General features: G+C 47.0%; 1 pseudogene; it reads left to right on the top strand.

Moving 5' to 3' along the window:
- The first annotated feature begins 9,567 nt into the window (after window positions 1-9,567).
- Window positions 9,568-9,685, top strand: LOC126195881 (5S ribosomal RNA; annotated as a pseudogene).
- The last annotated feature ends 412 nt before the right edge of the window (window positions 9,686-10,097 follow it).

Below are 10,097 nucleotides of genomic sequence, written 5' to 3'. Positions count from 1 at the left end.
TCCGGAGATCTTGCTGGCCAGGGTAGTTGACTTACACCTTCTAGAGCACGTTGGGTGGCACGGGATACATGCGGACGTGCATTGTCCTGTCGGAACAGCAAGTTCCCTTGCCGGTCTAGGAATGGTAGAACGATGGGTTCGATGACGGTTTGGATGTACCGTGCACTATTCAGTGTCCCCTCGACGATCACCAGTGGTGTACGGCCAGTGTAGGAGATCGCTCCCCACACCATGATGCCGGGTGTTGGCCCTGTGTGCCTCGGTCGTATGCAGTCCTGATTGTGGCGCTCACCTGCACGGCGCCAAACACGCATACGACCATCATTGGCACCAAGGCAGAAGCGACTCTCATCGCTGAAGACGACACGTCTCCATTCGTCCCTCCATTCACGCCTGTCGCGACACCACTGGGGCGGGCTGCACGATGTTGGGGCGTGAGCGGAAGACGGCCTAACGGTGTGCGGGACCGTAGCCCAGCTTCATGGAGACGGTTGCGAATGGTCCTCGCCGATACCCCAGGAGCAACAGTGTCCCTAATTTGCTGGGAAGTGGCGGTGCGGTCCCCTACGGCACTGCGTAGGATCCTACGGTCTTGGCGTGCATCCGTGCGTCGCTGCGGTCCGGTCCCAGGTCGACGGGCACGTGCACCTTCCGCCGACCACTGGCGACAACATCGATGTACTGTGGAGACCTCACGCCCCACGTGTTGAGCAATTCGGCGGTACGTCCACCCGGCCTCCCGCATGCCCACTATACGCCCTCGCTCAAAGTCCGTCAACTGCACATACGGTTCACGTCCACGCTGTCGCGGCATGCTACCAGTGTTAAAGACTGCGATGGAGCTCCGTATGCCACGACAAACTGGCTGACACTGACGGCGGCGGTGCACAAGTGCTGCGCAGCTAGCGCCATTCGACGGCCAACACCGCGGTTCCTGGTGTGTTCGCTGTGCCGTGCGTGTGATCATTGCTTGTACAGCCCTCTCGCAGTGTCCGGAGCAAGTATGGTGGGTCTGACACACCGGTGTCAATGTGTTCTTTTTTCCATTTCCAGGAGTGTATATCTGTATTTGAATAAGCATGCCTATACCAGTTTCTTTGGCGCTTCATTGTATAAAACTAAGTGACTAATTAATGCTACTTTTGTATTGTAATGCAAATTTGTACATGTCCTGTACGTTGCCGATGGATACGAGAGGAGAGAGAAAGAGTCATCATTCCTACAGCAATTTTGGATGTATGACGTCGCAATGCAAGATCACGCTGTTGAGGGCAGAATAAAGTCCAGACGTTACTGGTTCATCTTTAGCACGCCCCAGTCGTCTGTCACGTTAAGGAAATCCTAGGTCTCCATGTCTATGAACATCTTTTGCATAGCGTAGTGTTTAATGAGAAAAGAATGTCAATGCAATAACAGTAAAAGTCTATTAAAGTAAATTGTGTTAGTGTAGTGCTATGAAAGAGAACGCCAAAGTAAACGAACTTTTTCTGTGAGAGTGCATAGCACGGTACTATGCTGAGGAGAGAAGTTTTTGAGTAATAAATTGTCTGTGCTAGTATTAAAATTTTCCAATATTATTGCAGGACTGTTTTTGTACAACGTATTCTTATGAAAGATTAGTTAAGGTAATAATTACAGACTGTTTATAGTGCATGTAAATTTTTCGATGTAGCAATGCAGCCTTGCAAATTTTTCATTTCAATAATAATTGACTGCCATTACATTATTCAAAAGGTAATGATGATTAGCTACGTAACTTTACAAAGTTAAACCTTTCAGTTAGCCATGACATAATGCTCAGTGAAAGAATTGCTTCAATTTTAACAACGTTTAAAAAAACGTTAGTTAAAAAATCTTTGTCTTCAGCTGTATGCGTCTATGATTGATTAATTCACTATAATTAGTAATTTTTGCTTCTGTTTTGTAAGTCAACTGTTTTCTTAATGTTTTCAGTATTTGTCCGTGTCCTCATACATTAATTAATCATTTCACTAATATTTCCTTAGTATCGATAATTTTATCATTTGTAGATCACTTTTGGGCATTAGTTAGGGACAATATCTTCCTACGATAGCAATGCTACTGAGAAGTTCTTGAATTTTCATTTTTGTTTCATATTGCTCATAGCATACATTATTTTCAAAATTATCAGTTGTCTACGAGAAAATTCTAGTTTTTGAAACCATGCAACGGAGGAGATGTGTGACATTTCTGCTACTGTGAGCCTAAAGATTCACTCTGGAATATCTCTTCATAATTGAGTAAAAAAATATTAGCTGGAGCATGACATAAGAGGTGGAGTGGGGTGCAGACATATTGGCATTTATCGCAGCGACCCTCAATAGAAAGATATCATACAATTTATTCAGATTCTTTACGTGAACTGTATTCTTCAGTATATGCACATGCAGTATTACGTAACGCGGACGAAACGCTTTGTGCACCTTCGCCACGCCAGCAATTTGAGCTGTGTTTTTGGCTAGTAGTTGAGTTCAAATGGTTCAAATGGCTCTGAGCACTATGGGACTTAACATCAGTCCCCTAGAACTTAGAACTACTTAAACCTAACTAACCTACGGACATCACTCACATCCATGCCCGAGGCAGGATTCGAACCTGCAACCGTAGCAGTCGCGAGGTTCCGGACTGAGCGCCTAGAACCGCGAGACCAGTAGTTGAGTGCTGGACAGGGCTGACCGAGTGTGACGTTAGAGTGGCTGCACAATTTGATGTAGGTAAGGCCGCACATATAGCACGTTCTTTGCGCGCCGGCTATGTAAATACTAATGTATCGCGTCTTTTCGAGCAATGCAGAGTAGAGAGTCTACATAGAAAGTTTGTTTTCATATATGACTGTAAATTATATGAAATATTTTATGAACAAAGATTTTCATTGGGAGTATGTGTACTATATAGCGTGCGAAATTGTAGCGCCTTTTATTGTATCATTTGTTAGCAGTTTATGGCTTTGTCTGCTACTCATTTTGTTTAGTAAAAGCCATTGGCATTAGTGAATTAAATTAGACTTTTCATTTAGTAATGTTGAGGGTTTTATCCCACTCGCCAGTAAGATTTTTGCAGCATCACATCAAGAAACACGAACAAACGACCTGAATGGTGCTTCTGGTCAGGGACATCTACAGAAGACACCAGGTGGGTGAATAATTAGAATCCATCTGCTCTGCCTTCATACAGCAGCGTACAACTATGGCCACTCATACGCTCTGCATTCAGAGTACAAATTTGGACAAGCAGGAATAATAGTACCAACCCCACTACCTGGATCAGAGGGCCTCACACACTGTGTGCAGCAGCTAAAACGTCACTGCACAAATATACGTTGCCCGCCACCTTCTCGCCATGGCAACCGTAAGGTGTTTGTACACAAAGACTTGTACAATTGTTCTCACGTAATGTTGCGAACAGACTCAGTCAAATCGCCTTTACAACCACCATATACGGGCCCATTTCAGGTGCTGAGTAGAAATAAGCATACCGTGGACATAATGTGCAATGGTGTTCCGACAAAGGTATCGATTGAACGTGTCAAGCCAGCATGGGTTTTACCCTCTCCGACCTCTGACACCACGCCTGTGCATCAATACATGATGGACGCAGAGCATACCGAAACACCGCTCAGTACATCGTCCGAGACAGGTGAATCACCATCACAAACAACAACGTCACCGCCCCCCGAGTCACCCGACGCACACCAGAGCTGGACGTCGAATAAAATTCAAGTATCAAGATATCCCTGGGGCTCCGCACTTTAAGGGGGGGGGGGGGGGAGGCTGTGTGGCAGTAATATTTTTCATGTCTGGTGCAAAGCGATATCAAAAGTGCGCGAGAGGTTTGTTTTGGCCGTGTGTCATTTTTTATATTTGCCGTAAGACTATAGAATCTCCTAGTTTTTGTTACTTCTCTGTTGTTGTTTTTTTTAGTTTCTTCTCATTGTGAGTTTTCACGAATAAATATTTTTTCGTTAACTCATTATACCGGACGGCTATGCAATTATTTCTTTGAAAAAAAAAAAATCGACGAGCCGCTGTCCCGGTTCCACGACGGATCAACAAAGATTTTATACACTGAGGTGACAAAAGTCTTGCGATAGCGATATCCACATATACAGATGGCGGTAGTATGTGATACACAAGGTATAAAAGGGCAGTGCATCGGGGGAGCTGTATTTGTACTCCGGTGAAATAAATGGCTCTGAGCATATGGGACTTAACATCTGAGGTCATCAGTCCCCTAGAACTTAGAACTACTTAAAACTAACTAACCTAAGGACATCACACACATCCATGCCCGAAGCGGTCGCGCGGTTCCAGACTGAAGCGCCTAGAACAGCTCGGCCACATCGGCCGGCTTGTACTCAGGTGATTCATATGAAAATGTTTCCGACGTGATTATGGCCGCGCGACGGGTGTTAACGGACTTTGAACGCGGAATGGTAGTTGAAATTAGACGCATGGGACAGTCGATTTCGGAAATCGTTAACGAATTCAATATTCCGCGACCCACAGTGTTAAGAGAGTGCCGAGAATACCAAATTTCAGGCATTACCTCTCACCATGGACAACGCAGTAGCCGACGGCCTTCAGAGAGCAGCGGCTTTTGCTTGCGTTGTCAGCATTAACAGACAAGCGACACTGCTTGAAATAACGGCAGAAATCAATGTGGGACGCACAACGAACATATGCGTTAGTACAATGCGGCGAAATGTGGCTTTAATGGCTAGGGCAGCAGCGGACAGACACGACATATTGATTGGACCCATGACGACTGGAAAACCTGGTCAGATGAGACCCAATTTTAGTTGATAAAAGCTGATGGTAGGGTTCAAGTGTGGCGCACACTCCACGAAGCCATGGACCCAAGTTGTAAACAAGGATCTGTGCAAGCTGGTGGTGGCTCCACAATGGTATGGAATGGATTGGTCCTTCGGTCGAACTGAATCGATCATTGCCTGGAAGTGGTTGTGTTCACGTAATTGGAGACCATTTTCGGCCATTCATGGACTTCATGTTCCCCAGGAACGATGGGATTTTTTTGCATGACAGTGTGATATGCCACCAAGGCACAGTTGTTCACTATTGGTCTGAAGAACACCCTGGACGACTCGAGGGAATGATTTCGCCACATAGATCGCCCAACTCGGGATACAATCGAGAGGTCAGTTCGTGCACAAAATCCTGCACCGGCAACACTTTTGCAACTATGAATGGCTATAGATACAGTATGGCTCATTATTTCTGCAGGGACATCCAATGACCTGTGGAGTCCGTGCCACATCGAGTTTCTGCAATATGTCAGGGAAAGTAGGTCCGACATGATATTAGGAGGCATGCGATGACTTTTATCACCTCAGTGAACACTGTGTAATTGGCAATGTTTGAAGGTACATGTATATTTAGCGAGGCATCGATTGCAAGCACATTAGAATGGCAGCCAGCGTGGGGCATGTACTTTCAGATGATCTCTTATTTGCTTACTGTTCCATCTGAGAGGTGAACACTTCATCGGCGTCCAACTTGTGGCCTAACTAAATCGGTCAGATTTCAGTACACAACCCTGCAGGTGGTGTGGGTGTGGACTCACTTGAGCGGCCTGAGAAGGCAGCAGGAGGAAGCCAGCGGCCGCAGCAGATGCTCGAATTGGTGCTGCACCTCGGGCAGGCCCCAGGGCTCGCCGCCCGCGTCCAAGTTGGAGGGCAGCGACTGCGGCTGCGTCTGCCCATCGTCCGGTGTGTACAGCGCCTCGCGAGCCGCGTCGTACCCGAAGTTGCCGTAGCGCGCGAGCCGACTCTCCGGGATGACGTCACGCACCGTGGCGCCCTCTGCTGACACACACACTGGTGCCTGAGACCGCCCCTCCTCAAAAATGACCTTACTGCACAACCATTGTACAGGGCACATGGCGAGGAACAGTCAGTACACCGTCTGGCAAAGAAAGTGAAGCTGCCAGAAGATATAACCAGATGTCAATCTAACTTTAGACAGACACACCATCAAGGAGTATGTAAACTATTAAACTCTCTATTCCCTGTGGTACGTAGAAGTGCCACCAAGGTTCAAATGGTTCAAAAGTCTCTAAGCACTATGGGACTTAACATCTGAGGTAATCAAGTCCCCTAGACTTAGAACTACTTAAAGCTAATTAACCTAAGGACATCATACACATCCATGCCCAAAGGAGGATTCGAAGCTGCGACCGTAGCAGCAGTGCGGTTCCAGACTGAGGAGCTTAGAACCGCTCGGCCACAGCGGCCGGCACCACCAAGCTGCATTCGTGTTGTTCGTGATTAGTGTTGTTATCAGGTCTGGTAGCGAATATAAGGGGCGTCAAGAGCGCCAGATGTTGAGTAATCACATATACAGATATGTCGCGAACTCGTGGGAGACAGTCTTCTCAGCACTTTACAGTGTTTGGAAGGGGTCTCATTGTCGGTCTCCATTTGGTAGACTGGTTGGGGGGGGGGGGGGGGTGCATTATCCAGTTCATGTGGCATTGGGATGTTCCAGTAGCCACGTGTTGGACACCTTGGGAAGGAGATCACATTCATACTCGTCATCAAGGTTTCGGTCGACCATGTGGTGTCACTGCCAGACACCACACTTGCTAGGTGGTAGCTTAAATCGGCCGCGGTCTATTAGTACATGTCGGACCCGCGTGTCGCCACTGTGTGATCGCAGATCGAGCGCCACCACACGGCAGGTCTCGAGAGACGTACGAGAACTCGCCCCAGTTGTACGACGACATTGCTAGCGACTATACTGACGAAGCCTTTGCTCTCATTTGCCGAGAGACAGTTAGAATAGCCTTCAGCTAAGTTAATGGCTACGACTTAGCAAGGCGCCAATTGTCACAGTGCATGTATCTTACGAGTCTCATTTGTATAGTCAAGAGAGATGTATCACAAGGATTGATTAAAAGTTAAGTATATTCCAAAGATACGTATTTTCTTTATAGTATTCAATACGTATCCTGTTCCAGACTTGACGCCAGTCGGCGTGTGTGTACGCGTGCCTTTCGGCTTCCTCCTCAGTGTGGCGTGACTAGCTTGTTACGCCACAACAGACCACATCTGACCCCTCTCATGGAATTGTGCACCGAGCACACTGTAACCCGTTCACATCTCTGCCTGCCATATGAGAACAAGGAATGGACTCCTTGCAGCGTTGTCTGTCATTCCACACCATCGAATAGCCGCAGTTGCACTAGGGAAATTACTGTTCCACAGGTAGGCTGCCAGTAACATCAGACCACAAACGGCTGTGTTTGGAGTGGTGTCGTGATTGGGAAGCACAGACTGCCGATGAATGGCGTGCATTGCGTTCAGAAATGAATGGCAGTTCCGTACGACGACGGATGACCATCGCTGGCGAGTGTGAGGGCGACGTGATGAGAGGTTCCATTCTTACAATGTTTCGGGGAGCTACACTGGTGTTACCTCTGGCTTCATGGTATTGGCAGCCATCGGATGTGACTTCAAGTCACAGCTGGTAGTGATTGACGGAACTCTGACGGCACAACAGTGTGTCACTGACATTATGTAGTGTTAGGAGTTACTTTTCACAGTCAGTATTGTGGTGCCATTTTTCAACAGAACAACGCTCATCCACATAGCCTGCATGATGTTGAGGTGCTCACGTGGCCAGCAAAATTCCCAGATCTCTCTCCAACAGAACATGTGTGGGACCAACTTGCATGTCAATTCTGTCCAGTATCCTGGATGTCAAGGACCATTCACGACAGCTGTGAGCCATCTTGCCTCAGCAGAGGAGACAACACCTTTATGACGCCCTTGGCAAACGAATCAACACTTGCATCCAGGCCAGAAGTACTGTAACGTCGTATGGATAGGTGGGCTGATAGTGAAAAGTTCTTTGTAAATTTGACTGCATTTCGTAATCACTCAAGTAACATCACATATCTTCTCATCCTATGAGACTTCTTTTCGTTTTTTGGTCCCCTTCTTCACTTGTTTTGTCAGGCTATGTATTTTAGGAAGCAGTAGTACAGTCTAATTCTAATACAACATTTCGTGTGACATAAGTCTAACTTCTGTTGGTGACAGAGCTACAACTGGTAGAGTGAGAATGACTCACAGAAAGTGTTCAGCAAAGGCATGTGATTAAGTTCAAAGTTGATTTTCATTAATTCCATCTCCGACTTGAATGCACTTTCAAATTCTCTTGACAACACCTTGTATAGTTGTTCTGAGGTCGTCTTGGCTTCTCTTACTAGGGCGCCGCTGTCCATAAACCGAAAGATTAATTTGTGTCTTGTATTTGCTTTGCATTTATAGACTTCACCTTTCAGCCAACCCTATTGGCGAAAATCTAAAGGAGCTAGTTCCGAGGACTCTGATAGCTAGGAAACGTAACCATTTCTGGCGATATGTCTTTCAGAGAATGTTAGGTGTAGATAGCTTGCCACCTGACCGCTGGAGTGTGCAGTGTCCTATTAATGATACAAACGATACCCATCCTTCTAGCAGAAAGAACTTACAGTAAGGCTGAAAGCTCAGTCTAGATACGGGGCCCTGTAAGACGATGTGGTAACATAACAAGCCCAATGAATTAATTGTCTATATTATCACGCCACGCATTTATAGACAAGCGTTCCTAAAATATGTGTGTCCACAGAGGGACACTGATTTTTATCAAGTAACAAGATGGTCCACTTCTGGCCCTTATGCGAGCAGTTATTCGGCTTGGCGTTGATTGATTGAGTTGTTGGATGGTCCTCCTGAGGGATATCGTGCCGAATTCGCAGATGGACATTATCTTGCTGAAATATAAGCCCAGGGTGACTTGCCATGAAGGACAATAAAATGAGGCGTGGAATATCTCCGACGAACCGCTGTGTTGTAAGAGTGCAGCGGTTCACAACCAAAGGGGTCCCACTATGATATGGAATGGCACCCCAGGCTATTACTCCTGTCTGTCGGGCCTTATGGTGGACAACAGTCAGGCTGGTATCGTACTGCTGCCCATGTCATCTCCAGACACGTCTGAATTGGTCATCGGGGCTCATCACTGAAGACAATTCTACTCAGTCAATGATATTCCAGGCTGAAGAGGTGCCTGGGGACGCCGCAGATAGGGGTGAAATACCAACCTGGCTGTCGCCCGGCATACGCCCTGTCAACCAGGAACGATGGTCCGTGCGCCATTTCTTTTCGTAATAGTATCCCATTTGGTTGTCATCCGCGCACCCTTACAGCACAGAGGTCCGTCGACGACAACCTACTCCCCGTTTTGTTGCCCTTTATGGCAAACCATTCTGGGCTTACATTTTAGCAAGATAATGCCTGCACACGACGAGAGTGCTTACTGCTTGTCTTCTTGCTTTCCAAACCCTACCTTGGCCAGTGTGGTTTCCGGATCTCTCCCCAATCGAGAACGTTTGGAGCATTACGGGCAGGGCCCTTCAACCGTCTTGAAAGTTCGACGATCTAACGCGCCAAATGGACAAAATTTGATCCAATATCCGTCAGTAGGACATCCGACGACCCTGTCAATCAATGGCAGGCGAATAAATGATTGCGTAATGGGCAGAGCCAACGGCCTTGCCGCAGTGCTAACACCAGTTCCCGTCAGATCACCGAAGTTAAGCACTGTCGGGCTGGGCTAGCACTTGGATGGGTGACCATCCGATCTGCCGAGCGCTGTAGGCAAGCGGGGTGCACTCAGCCCTTGTGAGGCCAACTAAGGAGCTATTTGATTGAGAAGTAGCGGCTCCGGTTTCAGAAACTGACATACGACCGGGAGAGCGGTGTGCTGACCACATGCTCCTCCACATCCGCATTCAGTGACGCCTTTGGGCTGAGGATGACACGGCGGCCGGTTGGTACCGTCGGGCCTTCATAGCCTGTTCGGGAGGAGTTTTAATTTTTTTAATGGGCAGAGGTGGACCAACGTTTTATTGACTTTCTTAATTTATGAAGCTCTTTCTCTTGAATAAATCATCCAGTTTTCTTGAAATTATTTTTTTTAACCTTTAGATGTACATCATATCTACCCATTTTCGTCCCTTTCAAATAATTCCTTCATGACGCAACGATTTTTTTTGTCTTAGGATTTATTAAC

The sequence above is a fragment of the Schistocerca nitens genome, chromosome 7, assembly GCF_023898315.1.
Source record: "Schistocerca nitens isolate TAMUIC-IGC-003100 chromosome 7, iqSchNite1.1, whole genome shotgun sequence".
Taxonomy (NCBI): domain Eukaryota; kingdom Metazoa; phylum Arthropoda; class Insecta; order Orthoptera; family Acrididae; genus Schistocerca; species Schistocerca nitens.
The sequence above is the reverse complement of the archived record's forward strand: the minus strand, read 5'-3'. Positions and strand labels throughout refer to the sequence as shown.